This window comes from Artemia franciscana, chromosome 5 (assembly GCF_032884065.1).
Source record: "Artemia franciscana chromosome 5, ASM3288406v1, whole genome shotgun sequence".
Taxonomy (NCBI): Eukaryota; Metazoa; Arthropoda; class Branchiopoda; order Anostraca; family Artemiidae; genus Artemia; species Artemia franciscana.
The window spans coordinates 22,070,622-22,087,872 of NC_088867.1; the positions used below are offsets into that span (position 1 = coordinate 22,070,622).

The 17,251-nt window shown below is 33.9% G+C and overlaps 1 long non-coding RNA gene across 2 annotated transcripts in view; it reads left to right on the forward strand.

Annotated features, from left to right (window-relative positions):
• The window catches only part of LOC136027109 (uncharacterized), a 100,521-nt gene extending 84,584 nt beyond the window's left edge, over nt 1-15,937 (forward strand). For both annotated transcript variants that reach the window (XR_010617500.1, XR_010617501.1), the window contains 2 exons: nt 9,135-9,362; nt 15,482-15,937. This is a non-coding gene — a long non-coding RNA (uncharacterized LOC136027109). The remainder of the gene's footprint in view (nt 1-9,134; nt 9,363-15,481) is intronic.
• The last annotated feature ends 1,314 nt before the right edge of the window (nt 15,938-17,251 follow it).

A 17,251-nucleotide genomic window follows, 5' to 3' on the forward strand; every position in this document is an offset into this window, starting at 1 on the left:
ACCAGAAATTGAGAAAGTAGTTCAGCCAGAACAACTAGGCTTTCTGCCCCAACGCAGTACAATAGACTGTCTTGTGAGGCTTGAAAATCAAATAAAACAGGGATTCCGCCTAGGAAAAGAAACTCTAGCTGTTTTCCTTGATATGACTTCAGCATTTGACAGAGTGAATATCCCTACTCTAATGGCAAAACTAAAGAAGCTAAATATTAGCCCTCAAATCGTGGAATGGATTGGTAATTTCTTGACTGAGAGGAAAATAGAAATAACTTTAGAAAATCATTCGTCTGGCTTTTTTAGTGCTCCAAATAATGTGGGTCTCCCCCAAGGAGGGGTACTAAGTCCTTTATTGTTTTTAGTATATTGTCACGATATAAACTTAGATACGATACTGGGTTGTAAACTATATTTATATGCTGATGACATTGCAGTAGCTGCCTCCTCTCGAGATAGGGGATGCCTTAAGGCTTCAGTCCAAAAAGCCCTGTATTACTTAGAAAATTGGACAATGGAAAACTACATGTCATTTTCAACAGAGAAGTCAGTAAGTGTTCTTTTCTCAAGGAAAAATCGAACAAATGCTCAACCCCCCATTGTGTCTTTAGCAGGAGTGGACATCCAACATGCAGAGAAATTTTGCTATCTAGGAGTCTTACTGGATTCAAAGTTGCTATGGACTAACCACATCGACTATCTTGTTGGTAACCTGAGAAGTAGGGCAAACTTTGTCAATGCAGTCTGCCTCTCTAAAAGAGGAGCCCCATATTCTTGTGTTTCAAAACTAATTGGAGCAACAATCACCAGCAAACTAGACTATGGTAGCATGTTCTATAGGGAAGCAACTAAGCACAACCTCCAGAAACTTGATTCAGCTTTTAATCAAGTTCTCCGACGAGCTCTAGGCTGCTTAAAAACCACCCCCACCCCAGCCCTCTACTGTGAGCTTGGCGTCACATCACTTCAGAGGAGAAGAAATAATCTTCAAGCCCGTTACTTTCTAAAAAAAATGGGATCAACAAATCATATTGTTTATAAAGAATGCATTGCTACATGGAATCAAGATCTCCAGTTTAGACCAAGGTTTTCCCCTACAGTCTATAAATATTCTTGTCTGATGAGTAATGCTGGCCTTCCAGGCCTAGTTCCAACCCCAAATATAGATGACCTTTCCTCACGCTTCAACGGAATAGGTAATGTAATTAATTTAGCTCTAGATAATAGAATTAATGATTCAGGAACAATAATTTTAAAATTAGAGTGGTATAGGCTGACTCTGCAATGGACTGACTTTACTCACATATATACTGACGGATCTAAGTCGGAAATGGGTGTAGGCTGCGCTTTTGTAGTCCCGTCAACTGGTACTTCTTGCGGATTTAAGCTACCTGACAAGCTTACTGTTTTTTCTGCAGAAATGATTGCTATTTATCAAGCACTTCTTTATATTAAGTCAAACGGTATAGTTGGTAGCTTTTTGATTTGTTCTGATTCTCTATCTGTATTAAATTACTTAGCTATGAAACGAAATGATGCCAAAGAAACTGCTGCACAAATTGAAAAAATAGTTAATGACCTTCTAATACATGGTTATGATCTACAACTTACATGGGTCCCAGCACATGCAGGTATTCCTGGGAACGAGTCAGCTGACAAAATGGCAAAATGGGCTTGCAGAAATGGTGAATTGTTGGATGTAAACTTGTCCCTGAGTGAATATATTCAGGGTTATGAGGCCAAATCCGCAATTGATGAGAAAGCTGATTTCACAAGAAAGTCCACTAATACAATCTTGGATCTATATGATTTTAAGCCTCCTCCATTGGACCTAATTCACAGTGAGAGGAAAATTGCCACAACAATATTTCGAATCAGATCTGGCCATGCTAAAGTGAATTCTGTTCTCTTTAAATGGAATTTGGTTGACTCCCCAAATTGCATTGTATGTAATGTATATGAAGATGTCCGCCATGTTATAATGTCGTGTAAAAAGTATTATATCCAGCGTGAAATATTAAAAAGAAAAGTTCTAAAGCTCTTTGGTGCCTTTACTTTCCGTGCGGTGGTGGGTCATTCATCCGCCCCTCCGTGGGCTCGTAGGGTGTCTGTGTCTGCACTGGGTTGTTTTATTAGAACTTCAAGTTTATTCGATGTGCTTTAACAGTCTTGGGTCATGTTGTATCAAGTCAAATGTTTATTAATGTATTCAATATATTGTATAAGTTTAATGTGTTTCCCACGAAATTTAATGTAAATTGTAATTTACGGCTGTAAATACTATAGAATTAATTAGGGTGGTCTGACGTAGGTGGCTATACTAGTGGAAAAAATGGTTTGCCACCAATAAAGAATCTGCAAATAACGATTCTAAGTGATTCACTAATCTGAAAGTAGTCATCGTTTCTTAAAAATTCTCCATACACATTGTCTGGACAAGATTGATACGTACGTGACGGAGCTGATTCATGCTCCAAAAACGTTGGAATCAACAACAACAACAATCATTTTTTTTGTAAGTATATCATTTATAATTATTGTGTTTCGAAATAATCAGAATAGTTGAAGGTCTATAATAGTGGTTTTACAGAAGGAGCCATGCTAGAACAAAAATATATATAAAAGACAGCTTTCAATGGGAAAGGGGTTTGAGAATTCCTTTGAACCAAAATAATTGTAAAGAAGAAAGTATAATTTGTTCAGATCAAAATGCAGAACATTTTCAGAACAAAATACTTCAAAAAAAAATATAGCCTACCTAGATTAGAACAAGGACAAAAGTAGGCTAGTGGGATAATAAAAGACATTTTAGGTCAAAGATCTATCCACCTAGGTAAATGCCAAACTGAAATAATTATTTGTATATTATGAATAGTTTGCTTAGAAAATTTATTTAGCTTCCTAGTCAGATATATATTAGAGAAGCTAAGATATAGCATTATCAAACTATTTTCATGTTTATGATGCACCTAAAAGATATTATTTTCTAGCTAGTCAGATATTATTGCCAAGTTACTTAAAATAGTTATTGGTAAAATTATAGCAGTTTATACAACTGGCTTACAAACAAAGTGAAAATAGCACTCAATGCCCTTGTTATGTTCTTTACATGTATAGTAATTGCTTCTATTGTAAATTCTAATTTCAAGTAGGCTACTTTAACCAAACCTAAACAAACCCTATTATAGGCTAAATGGTATTAATATTGGCAAAATATAGCATAATATTTTCAAAAATGATGGAAAAGATGGCACTGAGAAAATGTAGTATTATTTTGTGGATTAAATAAATAAAAAAAAATCTTTAACTGAAAGTAAGGAGCAACATCAAAACTTAAAACAAACAGAAATTACTCTGCATATGAAAGGGGCTGTTCCCTCCTCTCCGCCCTGCTCTTTGGGCTAAAGTTTGACTCTTTTTCTCAACTCAACTTTTTAAAACTATAAAAACTTTTGCATAAAGAGCAAGGCATTGAGGAGGTAACAGCCCCTTTCATATACAGAGTAATTTCTGTTTGTTTTAAGTTTTGATGTTGCTCCTTACTTTCAGTTAAAAAACTTGTTTTTTTTATTTAATTACTGAACGTTTTTTAGTTAATTCATGTTTTGATTTCAGATCTCTGCAAATGAATAATTAAAAGGAAATTTGCATATTTTTTGGCTAAATGGCTTTCTCATAGTTTTGATCAAACAATTTTGAGAAATAAGGAGCACAGTAGGAGGCCCAATTGCCTTCTAATTTTTTTGGTTAAATAAAAGGCAACCAGAACTTTTAGTTTTTTACAAATGTTTTCATTAGTGAAAGATATAGGTAACTTACAAAATAGCTTTCATAACAAACTTCTATATTCAAATGTTTTTATTACATATATGAGGGGGTTCGCCCACTTGTCAATACCTTGCTCTTTACGCTAAAGCTTATATTTTGTCCTAATTACTTAAGAATGATCCCTGTATCACAAAGGCCATAGAATAAATAGTTGAAATTTCTAAAAATACTTTTTTCTTGAAGCCAATTAAAGCAGTTCAATTGGCTTTCCTATAAAGTGAATATATCACTTGATTCCTTTTTTATGCTCTTTATGAATATAATAAATTGCTTCTACCTTAAATTGAGATTTTGAATTTGTGTCTGGGCAGCCAATGAGGCAAGTTTAAATTTATAAAAGTTTTAGGGACAATCAATTCCAACAGTTAATTGAAAATAGACTTTTTGTATGACATCATAATTGTAATCAGCTCTACATGGAATCAGCATTATTGGCTAAGCTATTTACTCAATTAGTAAGCCACTCAACCAGCTTCAATCTAGTATTTTTGTCATATTTGTTGGTGCCTTTTTAAGCCAGATGGATTATTCTGAAGGAAAGACATCTCTGGAAATTAGTAATCTTGTCCAAGGTGGGATACCCCTCCTATACTCCTAAAAATGGGAATTGCTGCTTATGCATACAGCTTTGGTAAACTGCATGCTGTTCACTTTTTTCTATTAATACAAATTCAAATTGAAGCTCTTCTTGATCTCTTAAAAATGACAAATTTTAGTTAAAGTATGACATATCACTCAATTTCCACAAAATAATACTATATTTTCTCAGCATCATTTTTCCATCATTTTTGAACAAATTATGCTACATTTTCTCAGTGCTAAAATTATTTATAATAATGTTAGGTTAGGATAAAAATTGATTAAATTTGAATTTCAGTTAGAGGCAATTATTATATTCATAAGAGCATAAGAAAAGGCATCAAGCTTTATTCAGAGCTGCCATTTTTTTTTAAGGAGTGTCATATATTTTCCAAAAATGTGCTTTTGTGTCATCTCAGATTTTATAATGTGTTGTATTTTTTGCTACAAGTGGTACCATATTTAATTGTCAAATCTTTATTTAGAGTTTTGAATATATAATCAGTTCAAAAGAGAGTAAACTTAACCTTATCCTATTATCTTGGAATCATGAACATTTTATGACTTCATGAAAGAAATAGAAACATTTGACTAAATGAATGCTACACACTATGAATTTGTGTCTGGGCAGCCAATGAGGCAAGTTTAAATTTATAAAAGTTTTAGGGACAATTAATTCCAACAGTAAATTGAAAATAGACTTTTTGTATGATGTCACAATTGTAATCAGCTCTATATGTAATTAGCATTATTGGCTAAGCTTTTTATTTAATCACAACCAAGATCTTCAAGTATGAATACTTTTTCTCTTTTTTCCCTAATAAATTAATTCAAGCATCAATGCCTTTTTCTATTTTTCCCTAACTATTTTTTTCTGTTTATTATGAGCTCAGCCTTTTTATCTTGTTTAATCATCATATTGGTTGTATTCATCCCTTTCTTACACCTGTATCATTTTGGGAAAATTTGCTACTCCTTTGTGAGGATTCCAACCTGCATTTTCAACTATTAATATTTTGCTCTCCATGCTATTTTGAGGCTAATTTTCACAATATTTGTTCATTATTCAGCATTTTGGGATATGTAGCCTACAACTCCTTTGTGACAGTTACAACTGACATTATCAATTATGAATATTTTCGCTCTTAACCATATTTAACCTATTTTTCTTTGCTTACTCAGCATATTATCACAAGTTCAGCTGTTTATCTTTTCATATCAAATTTGTGTTTTCCAGTTGCTCCTGTTTATTAGATATTTGAACTCATCCTTTTGTAAGCATATGGATCTGATCTGCATGTACACTTATGTGTGTGGGCTTTACTTTTTCTTTGTATGTGAGCATACATCAATGATTTGCCATCTTTCTCTGTGTGTTTTTGTATTAACTTTTACCTAATTTTCAACAGCTTGTGTCTTTTCCTCTTTTTTGCTACCTTGTTTTGATTTATATTTGTATGTTGTGTGATGTATGTACTCAGCCTCTTAAATTATTTGGTTCCAACCCCATATGTATGGATATGACTGTATCTGTATGTTCCTTTGTTTTTATGTGTGTGCATGCATTTGCAACTTGCCATCCATCTCTGTGTGTTTCCTGGGGCGTCAATTTGGAAAACTCTTGGGGCAAGGCAGGAATGTTTCTTTGATTCATTTTCTTTTTTTACGCTTTTATTTATTTTTATTTTTTGCTCTATTTTGTTTGTTTTACTCTTTAATCATTATGTCCAAAACCACTGCACTTATTGTGCTTTTTCTGAAAGATGGTTTGGTGTGTTTTAACTAATCTTCTGAAAACAAAGCTTTGGAACTGGTCCAAAATTTAACAGTTTCGTATTTTAAATGTAATTTTGTAATTATTTTTTTTTTACAGAACTTTTTGAGGACCCAAAATACTAAAAACAATTACAACCTTGTATCAGAGACTCTAGTTTTTTTGGACTGTATAGCTCTACAACTGGTAGCCCTGACCTTGCATAGGGTATAAGAAAGCAGACCTTATTCCTGATCAACCAAACACTTGAAAGCCTCACATAATTCTGTCAGATAACTTAAAGATTTATTTTTTGGCTTATTTCTTGCCTGGATGTATAATAATGCATGGTTTTGATACTATTTCTCTTAATTTTATTAGCTGTATAATTCTATTAGTTATGCATTAAATATGACTTAGTTGTAATGCATTCTTTTAGTTATTCATTAACTACGAATCTGTTCTATTGGATAGTTTTTTTTGTTGCTCTTTTTTTTTGTCTCTTTATTGGCCTTTTCTACAATTAGCCATGCCTTGATGCCCAAAATTATTCATTGATTTTGAAATAAAATTGAATAGTTGTGGGCATCAAGTCATGGCTAATTGTAGTAAAAGCCAATTCAGATAGTTTGATTGAGTGTGATGCAAATCTGGCATTAACTCCCATATAAGAATTCTAAAATGTTGTTAGTTAATTTGTTAATTGATAAGTCTATCTATTATCCATCCATGCATCATTCCTAGGGCAGTTGACACTCCCCTCAAACGTTTCCAGAAAGTTTTCACTTAATGTCATTGGTTACAGTAAGGGTAGAAGTAGTATTAAAAGTGGACATGTAGTGTTTTCTGGGTTGTTCAAAATCCACTAAAACTTCCTCTGAAAGGTGTAAATTAATAATGTAAGCTGTTACTTTCATATTACTCTTTCTCTTTCTGACATTCTACATGATCATAGTTAGTTTCAATTTAGTTCTACATCTGCTTAAATGTTCCTTGAAAACTTTACCTTATTACCCTTAGCTTGTGTAGAAGCAATAATTGTTTGTGAAGCATTGCCAATTTGTCCTCTTGACAGCCTGTATGGGCCTAGTGTTTCGGTTTAGTTCAATGCACTTATAATATTACCCAAAATTTTTGCCTTAATACTCTGAGCTTTAGTAATAGTAGTAGTGGTCTTAGCTTTAGTAGTAGTAGTAGTGGTAGCAGTAATAATAATAGTAGCAGTAGTAGTAGTTGGAGGAGTAAAAGCTTTTGTATTATGATGCAAATATTGTCTTTTGGTTGGTTCGAGAACCCCCATAACTAGCCTTGTAAGTTTTGGTTTCACACACAAAACTCTTACTAAGATATTGGTGATATACCCGTTTGACAACATGTATGCAGATGGAATGTTGTGATTCAGTTGACCTTCCCCTCTAAAAATTCTCTGACAATTTCACCTTCACACATATAGTTGTAATAGTAGTCTCAGCAGTAGTATTAGTGCTCAACTTAATACAATAAAAAATTGCTATGACATTGTCAATGTGTCCTTTTGATAACCTTACAAGTAGTTGCAACAGAAGTAGTAGCTATAGCAATAGTAATAATAGTAGTAGTGTGTATATATTGCCTTTTGGTTAATTTATTTTCCCTTCTCTGAGTGTCCTAGCTTAAGACACAAATCAATTCTTAATATACACTCTTTTGACAATCTAATTGTACTTAGTGTCTTTTGTTAGTTTGAATTTTTTATTAATATTTTATCAAATCTTACCTCCATAGACTTGTCCTTAACAGCATTAGTATGACAGTAGTTGCGGTGGCAGTAGGAGAAGAAATTGCAGTGTTAGTGTTCCATTAGTAGCAGTAGTGACAGTAGTAGGTGAAGTTTTGATTTAGTTCAAATTTCTCCTCAACGTTTCCTCAGATGTTTATTTCAATATCCTCAGCCCAATTAGTACTCGCTACAGAAGTAGTACTTTTAGCGATTGTAGTGGTAGTTGTAGTAGTAGTTTGTAGTAGTAATTCTGCAGTTCATAATTTTTAAGAACTGCAGACCGACTTGAGCAAGATAGCCTGCGTCATGTGGCGATTTATTATTATTTTGGGACTCTAGTGCAGTGTGTTCTATTTTGTAGTTTAGAAATATTCGCACAAGTCATATGGCTTATTAGTCAATTGTGTAATTTCTACTTTTCTTTGTCAAAAAAGTATGCAAAATTCACTTTAAAAATGTATAGAATTGAATGTGAAATCATATGTAATAGATAGAATCATCTTGCTTAAAAATTAGGAAGTGGTTGTTGTCATTTTTGGGACAGGCTACTTTTTTGTGTTGTGCCTTCCCCTTTCGTATGAACGAGGTAGTATTACTGAAGCCAATTGTCTTTATCTATTAATGTTTGATTTTTTTTTATTTTTTTTAAGATATCATTCTACAAATAAAAACTCTTTTAGATCCATAGTGTCCACTGATATAGCACAAAATAAACATAAAATATCAGGAAATATTCAGGCATTCGAACTAAATCAAATACTACATTCTGCGATGTTTTATTCCTTTGATATTAATGTTGGCAACAAAACATGCTCACGTTATTATGACGCTCTCAACGATTTATTTTGGTTTATATCTAATAATTTTTCTTTGTTCTCTGGTTTCTAGTGATTCTTTAAGATAAATTTGAACCGCCCTTATAAATTTTCGTCCTTGTAAATAATTTACAGGTTAGGAAGCCAAAAAACATTCCACTGGAAGTCAATACATAAAGAAAATCAAATATCTACATCTTAATCCTCTCGTATTGTGCCAGAGCAATTTGACAAATCTGGATGAAAAGCAAATTTGAGTAAATTTGTAATTTGAAAGATTTGTTTAAGTTGTCTACTTTTTTGGGGGTGATTTTTCAAGTTTCGTTTTGTCTTTTGGCAGTTTCTCTTTCTTTATTTACCTTAACTTTTTTTTCTTTGTTTTAATGCTAATATTTATTTTTAATTTCAGGGACCCGTAATAACCCATGAGAATCAGAATTGTATAGCAATGCATGAATCAAACAGCTTAGACATAGTAGTTGGCCTTTAAACAGACGATATTAGTGAACTTGTAGATCAGACCAACCTTTTGAAATTGAAGAATAATGCCTGTAAGCTGTTATCAGCCATTTTGGAAAGCCAAACAGATACGAAGAGTGCAGAGAGGATTTTAGCCAACAAGAATTCCAGACAGATGGTAGGTAATATGTGATGGTACACGTCAATTTTTGCTGATGTCCTTACTAAGTTATGCCGAATAAAGAGTGACAAGTTTCAATGGCTTCTATGGGGGGAGGGGTGCCCCCCTTCCTTTCTTCCGATTTTTGTGCCCTTCCCATCTAGATTTTAAAATATATAGATTCTGGGTATTGTCATTGAAAAATATACTTTTTTCGTATATTCATGGGAAAAATTAAAAACAAAATAATATTGTCCCCATCCCCCTAATTTTTGTGAATTGGCGCCATTGACAAGATATCAGGAAAAAATTAAAGTAAGTGACTGAACTTAATGGATTAATTACCGCGTTTCAGGAATTGATATTTGAGCTGATTCCCGAAAATTTGATCAGTAAAAAAAAATTAAAGAAGAAATATCAAAGAAACGGTGCAGAAAGTGATTAGTCCAAACTGTTTGTCCTTTTTCGTAACTAGTATTTATATATATATATATATTATATATGTATATATATATATATATATATATATATATATATATATATATATATATATATATATATATATATGTAAAGATACGCCCAAACTGAGGGTTGTTTCCTTTTTGGCTCTGATAGTAAGTAAGTAAGTAATTTTACTGCCGCCCAGGATTTTACATGAAATAAAAACAGAGGAGTATAAAAAAGGGAAAAGAAAAGAAAAGTCACACTATGGAACATCTCCAAATGCATTTACACATTATGTAAAGTAGTAAAACTACTGACACAGAATGGCTAGCCTATGGCTTGCTCTTCCCTTAGCGTTTTTCAGGAAATTCTCGGCGACATGGTTAACACAGACTATTGGATCGGATACGCCATAATAGCGCATGATATAGAGTTACTCATCTACGGTAAAAGTCTTAGAAGGAACTTTGCGAATTGAAAAAAAATAAACAGAACTCTTACTTTTACACAAAGAGCAGACGACAGATATTGCCAAAAAGGTGCTATATACAGTACATGTGGAAGGGCAACGGCATTATACAGCAAGGCCAGATACTTACAGCAAAACTGATGTCTGTTACTAATAATTGACCTATACGCAATCCGGATTTTCACTTCTACTTGGCGCACTAGCAGCTTCCCGGTAGAGTTGAGGCTTCGAACGATTGGTAAACCAAGGTAAGTAATACTCTCAGATGGCTTCACAACTGAATCACCAAAATGGGATTTCTCCTTCGCAGTGCTTAGCATTAAAAAACTAGACGGCAAATTTGACATATTAAGTGAAAAACCTACGTATCCCCTATTAATTGTATTCCGAAAATTCTTCGAAAGTCGATCAGCCGACCTGTTTAAATTAAGCAAGTCATCAGCGTGCGTCATCAACGAAACATTGATCTCCTTTGAAACACTAGACGTAGCTACTCGGACTTGCGCCGGCAAAACACTATTGTTGACAAACTCGGAAAAACAACTGAGCCTTGCCTGACTCTCATGTGGTTCGGTAAAACAGCGAATTCGACCGTATTTGAGAGCATTTTGATTTGCACTCTAAATTTATTACATATAATACAATGCCCTGACAATACACAAATTTAGCCCTTGTTTATACGCTTCTAGAAGGATCTGCGTGTGCACCGACGAGTCAAAAGCCCGGCTCACATCAAAAGAGCCAATAACTAGTGGACCACCCGTTTCCTCAGAACCAGACAAAATAGCACCAAGGGCGAATAGAGCATCAGCGCAGCTGAGCCCTACCGTAAAACCAAACTAGTGGTTTTGCAATTGGCAACAGTGTCTAACATTTGACAATATAAGCATTTCTAGAAGCTTGCGTAAAACTGGAGACACAGTAATTGGATGATACGAGGTGCATATGTTAGCTGCCTTTCGTTTTTTTCAGGATTGGTGTAAGTTTCCCTTTACAGAAAACATTTGATACAAAATTGACTGCGAATATGATCTGATACAATAATGATAATATTTCATACTAAAGACGAGTACCATTCACAAGGTGAAGTGCACAAAAGCCGTCAACTGTGGACGATTTTTTTTCTTTTTCAGCCTAAAGGCATTTGTAGTTACATCCGAAACAGATACCGTCCAGTCCAGAAAACTCAAGTCTGATAGCACAGTGAAAGTTGTTCGGTATATGGTCTAGGTACATTGGGATTCGGGGCACTAAATCACTCGTAACGTAAGCTCGCCAGTCATTTGGATTACTAGGCATGGACTTAGGCGTGTTTGGGCGATCTTTCATTCGGTCTTTCCATTAACCACTTGGATGATTAATTATTCTCTCTGTATGGTCATATTTCATATTCGTGCGATGCTGCTCTAAGGCTTTCTCAAATTAACGTGTTGTGTGTACACGAAGATAATTCAACACAAGGATAGTAATTCATAGCTAATGAAAAAGTGAGCTCTACTGTGGATTCGAGCTCTCTGGAATATAGCCCAACCACCTACCCCCTCCCCGTGGATACGACCTTGGTATCCTCTTGGTAACAAATAAATAAAAATGGATATGAAATGAAAGTGAATGAATACATATATGAAAGTCTAAATAAATATTAAGTAGATAGCAGGGATCCTTACTGAAAAGTTTTTTTGTGAATTATTACGTATCCTTGATTAGGTTCATTATTATCTTGTTACTAACAATAATTGAAAAGAATATGAAATGAAAGCGCTTTCTCCAGGTTGGAGGGGGAAACCCCTCCACTCTCTTTACTACTACTACTATGAAGAACTCACCACAGCACCAAGCCACTGGAGTCCAACACAGCTACGCACGCTCCTCTATCCCAATTTATTCAGAGCCTCCCTATTTACACCCTCCCAGGAAGTTTCTATTCCCTTTAAATCTTTCTTTATGACATCCTCCCACCTCAACTGCGGACAACCTGCTTTCTGTTTAGCCCTAGACAGTTGGCTGAAAAGGACAATTTTTGGTAATCTGTCATCCTTTATTCGCAGCTTGTGCCCCAGCTATATCTACCTTTCTCTCATTATAGCCCTACAAAGCGGTATTTACCTACGATATTTGCACCACCTACTGTTTGAAATACGGTCTGTCACAGGGTTTCATTAGTTTATTTAGAATGATTTATTTACGTTTTAAGAATGACTTTTTTTTTGCTACTTCTGCTCCCCTTTGGTTTAAATTAGTTCTGTACTTATTTTAAAAAACTTCTTTTGTTGATATTTTTTTTATTGATGAATAAAGCAAAAAGATTTTGGGGTGCTCTTCATATTCTGGACAAAATTTTGCTAGGAATTCTAAAAATAGCTATATTATAGAACTACAAATGGTTGGGTACGGGTACTAGTATTTTAAAAAATGTGAACAATTTTGAGAATTTTTGGGGGGTGAAGCTGTTCTGTCGTATCTACTGTTACAACCTTTGATATAGACGAATAATGATCAAACACTTCGTTGTAGGAATTTTTTTGTGTGTTTTATATTTTGCTTTAATAGCTTGTTTGTTTACATTTATGCATTTTGAGCTAGTATATTAGCTAATATAGTTCCAATTTGTTGTAAAAAAAAAAAAAAAAAGATGAAGAATCCCTGTCAAGATTTGTTTCCAGTTGCGATTCCCTTGGTTCTGAAACTTTTATTGAGGTGTCTTCACGGCCTGAAATTATAATGAGATAAAAAAAAGAGATCACACTAAGAATATAACACACTATAACACACACTTTCAAACTAAGAATCAATACAACCATATTTTTTTTCAAACATTCTTTGTCGCTGATGAGCTCCCTTCGGTCAACAAATCAAAATTTAGTATCTACTTGTCCTTTCCGTCCAGTATTCCTTCACAGTTTCAGCTAGGTCGCTTAAGGCGTTAATCTATACCATTAACCGTATATGAACTATTGAAGACGTCTCATTCTGATATCCTGGATGGAGATAGTGTCATTTGATTTAGTTCAACATCACCTTCAATATTTACAGAAAGTTTCAAATATCTTAGCCGCCTATTGCAGATGAACCATTTTGACACCCTGGACGCATACAGTTCACCGATTTAGTTCAATATCCCCATCGGCATTCCCTCAAGACAGAGTGTTTTTTGATTTAGTTTAACATTTCTCTCAACTTTCGGTGAAAGTTCCCACTTAATACTCTTAAATGTTCCCGAGTTATTGCATATATGCAATATTGACATTCATAATGCACTTAATGTCTCCTGAATTAGTTCAATATACCTCTCGATATTCACTCGAAATTTTTACTTAATACTGTTAGTTGTTCCTGAAATATTATAAATGCGCCCTTTTTTTTACCTTTATGTTCACAGTTGCTTTTGACTTTGTTTTACAATGTTTGTTTATTCCCTGAAAGTTTCTACTCTGGTCCATGGAACTTCCTGAGATACTGTCAATATGTCTTTTTGGCAACTTTGATGTACATAGTGCGTTTTGATTTTGATCAGTACCATCTGTACAATTATCTGAAAGTCGCCTTATTACCCAAAGAAGTTGCTGAGATATTTTTGATATGTCCTTTTTTCAACCTGAATGCAGGTCGTATCTTATCGTTGAATTCAATTTGCTCTCTGATCATTCCTTGAAAGTTAAACTTGATATCAAAAGCTGTTCGTGACATGTTCTGGATACTGTCTTTTGACTATTTGTTCGGGATTTATCTCAACATGCACCGAAGGTTTCAGCTTTATACTTTAAGCAATTATTGTTATATTGTATCAACTTTAAGCGATTCTTGTTATATTATAGGTTCATCATTTTGACGAAATGGATGCGCATAGTGTCTTTCGATTTAGTTTAGAATCCTCCCCCAGCATCCTCTGAAAGCGTCTACTAAATACTCTTAGCCGCTCTTGATATTTTGCAGACGTGCCCTTTCGACTACTTAGGTGTATATAGTATACTTTGATTTTGTTTCGACACCCTCCTCACCAACGATTGAAGGTTCCAACTTAATACCCTTAGAAATTACTAAGATATTGGAGATGTGCTCTTTTGACTACCTGGATGCACATATATTCTTATGATTCAGTTCGATTTTCTTCTCAACCTTCTCCTTAAAGTTTAAACTTAAAACCCCTAGCTGCTCAGTTATTGTATACTAGCCATTTTGACAATCATGATATTAGTCTACTTTTAGTCTACTTTCATGTTTAATTCCTGGTCTGACATGTTGAGAGCCAAAATAATTGGACAATATCAACGCGGTAGCTCCCGAAAATGTCTGGGACAGCACTGCAACGCAACTGTGACCATGACTGGGGTCTCATTCGGAACCGGTTTTAGACTGATTGGAAACCAGTCACATCTGGATTGCCTCGTGAGTTGGACCTCACTTCCTCAAGGCCATGGTCACACAACAGTTGCATGCGCAATCAGTTAGCAATTCTAGTCTCAAAACATTTGCCCCGTGGCCGCTGGGCCTTAATCGCCCCTGAGCCGTTCTTGATAGTGCAAATGCGTCTTTCTTACGACATTGTTACACGTAGTACACCTTCCTGACTCTCATACAGTTCAGCACCCTTCTCACCATCCCCCAAGACCTGACTAAATTTGATTTCAAAGGATTTCAATAAAAGGGGTACCAGAATTGATAATAAGTAAAATACGCTTAGCTACATATATATATATATATATATATATATATATATATATATATATATATATATATATATATATATATATATATATATATTGTATAATATATTAGTTCTTCATCACTTTTCGATGGTTTTATCTCCGTGGGGCTCTTAGAAGATGTAAATTTTTTAAATCACACCTTATCTACCCATGAAAGTTTTTGCCCAGAAAATTTCTTTTCCGCCAAAAACTAATCCATGCTACCCCCGCCCCTCCTTAGGTAGTGCTCATTTTCACATTTAGCATTTATCTCGTATTGACTAATTCAGTTTTAAGGAACACATTTGTATCTGTGCTTTTCCTATATCACAAAATGTTCCAGGAAAGTCTAAAAGGATTTGTTAATAGTAAGCATAATTACATGTGAAGAAAAAAGGTTTTCTTCATATGGTCTTGAGGTTTTCGCTCTTGTAGTGTATTTAGCCAGTATTCAAAATTTATCCTTTTATAAATTTTTTAGTTCGGAAATATTTATTGTCTATTGTCTGCAAATGATTGACTTTTCTTTTCTTTTCTAGATAATGAAGTAGCTGGGCAGTAAATTTCGGACAGTAAATTTCTCTGTATAAGCCTGTTCTCTGTTGCATTCGTCTTTTTGTGTATAGACGCTTATATTTACATAAAAAGACAGTGCAGCAGAACTGGTTTCTTATAATTTTAAAGTTTAAATAAAAAAAAAAAACAAGGGTTCTAAACCTCAAGTTAAATAAAATCTCAGTAAAATTCGCGTATATTTTTTTTTTGCTCCCCTTTTTATATTTCACTAAAAAAATAGAACCCTCAATAAATTTTTAATCAATTTTGCTTCAATTTTTTGCTCATCCTTCACCTAACGAATTTACTGCTCATTGAAGCTATGCAATTATGTGGCCTCTGCTCCTGCCAAAGAACCTCTTCCTGACTCAACATACAACAACATTTTTTTATTTTATATTTTAATATAAATTTAATCAATAAAATATTGTTTCTTTGTATTCTTGCAAACTGCTTGTTGTTCTTAGAGCTAGGGATAGTTCATAGGGACGGAGTACAAGATAGAGAAAATTAAAATAAATACATACTATGTTTATCAAAACAATTTATGAAGAGCACTTACTATACACGAACAACTATTGTACACTTTCAACTTTAAACATCCCCTTTTAAGAAGGGGATGCCATGAAGGAAAAGTGATATTGTGGTTATGTTTCAAAAACAGTTTCGACAGACCTATTTTGGGCCCGCCATTTTATATTTGCGGATTAATGCTAAACTTAAAAAATGTAGCTAGGACTTTTTTATATATAGAGTGAACCTAATAAAAGTAGGAAAGGGGATCTTGCTTGTCCAAAAACCCCAATGCCAGGGTTTACTGTATCTATATGCTTACTAATGGCGAAGTAATAATAATCATAAAATGACTAAAATAATTCATTCTTTCAAATATATTGACCATCGGGTAAAGAATAATTTCAATTGAAAATATATTGCGTATTCATTGAAGAGGAGGCAATGCTACTAATTGTTTTGGGGAGTTAAATGAGGGTTGCACAACTCATATTAATGACCTTTTCCGTTTCTTTTTGTGCTGGATTTCTTCATTCAATTTAGTCTGTTTGGTTTAAGATTGTTAACTTAGAGGATTCGACTTATGCCCGCTCTGATCTCTAAAATTGTGTCTTTTCTTTCGCGAAAATGCATCAATTAGTCCAATCTGTTTTAATGTATTGCACCTTGCATACGGTAAAGCCCTGCTTGTCCATAAATGTGGTCATGATAAAAGTTGAAAAAATCAAAAAGAAAGTGTTCTCCACTAATATTTAATATTTGCACCATAATGCATTTTAAATTACATAAGCCGATTTTTTTTTTCTGTTGACAAGATTATTACCTGCCCTTTAAATAAAAATGGTTAATGGCCTCTTTTGAATTATATTATTGAAAACAGGAAGTTTTGCATAAAAAGCAAAAAGTTCAAACCAAACGAGAACCAAAAAGTAAAATACAAAAGATTTTGCATAAACTCTTAGTTTGAGCAAAATAATTTTGATAAATCAAGCAGAAATCCATAAGAGAAGGAAACTTAAAATGAAGAAAAATGGAAAGAGTGAATGAAAGCAAGCTTAGAATGAACGTAAGTTGCCGTAAGTAAGGGTGGTGATGTCTAGTGAGGGCTTATCAACAAAAAACTTCAAAAATCCTCAGAAAAACCGGTAATTTAAGGCATTACTTAAAGTTTATTTTAGCTCTTTGGATGTAAGTTTCGAGTAGGGACTATAAGAATGATTGATAAAACCCAGCAGATTAAA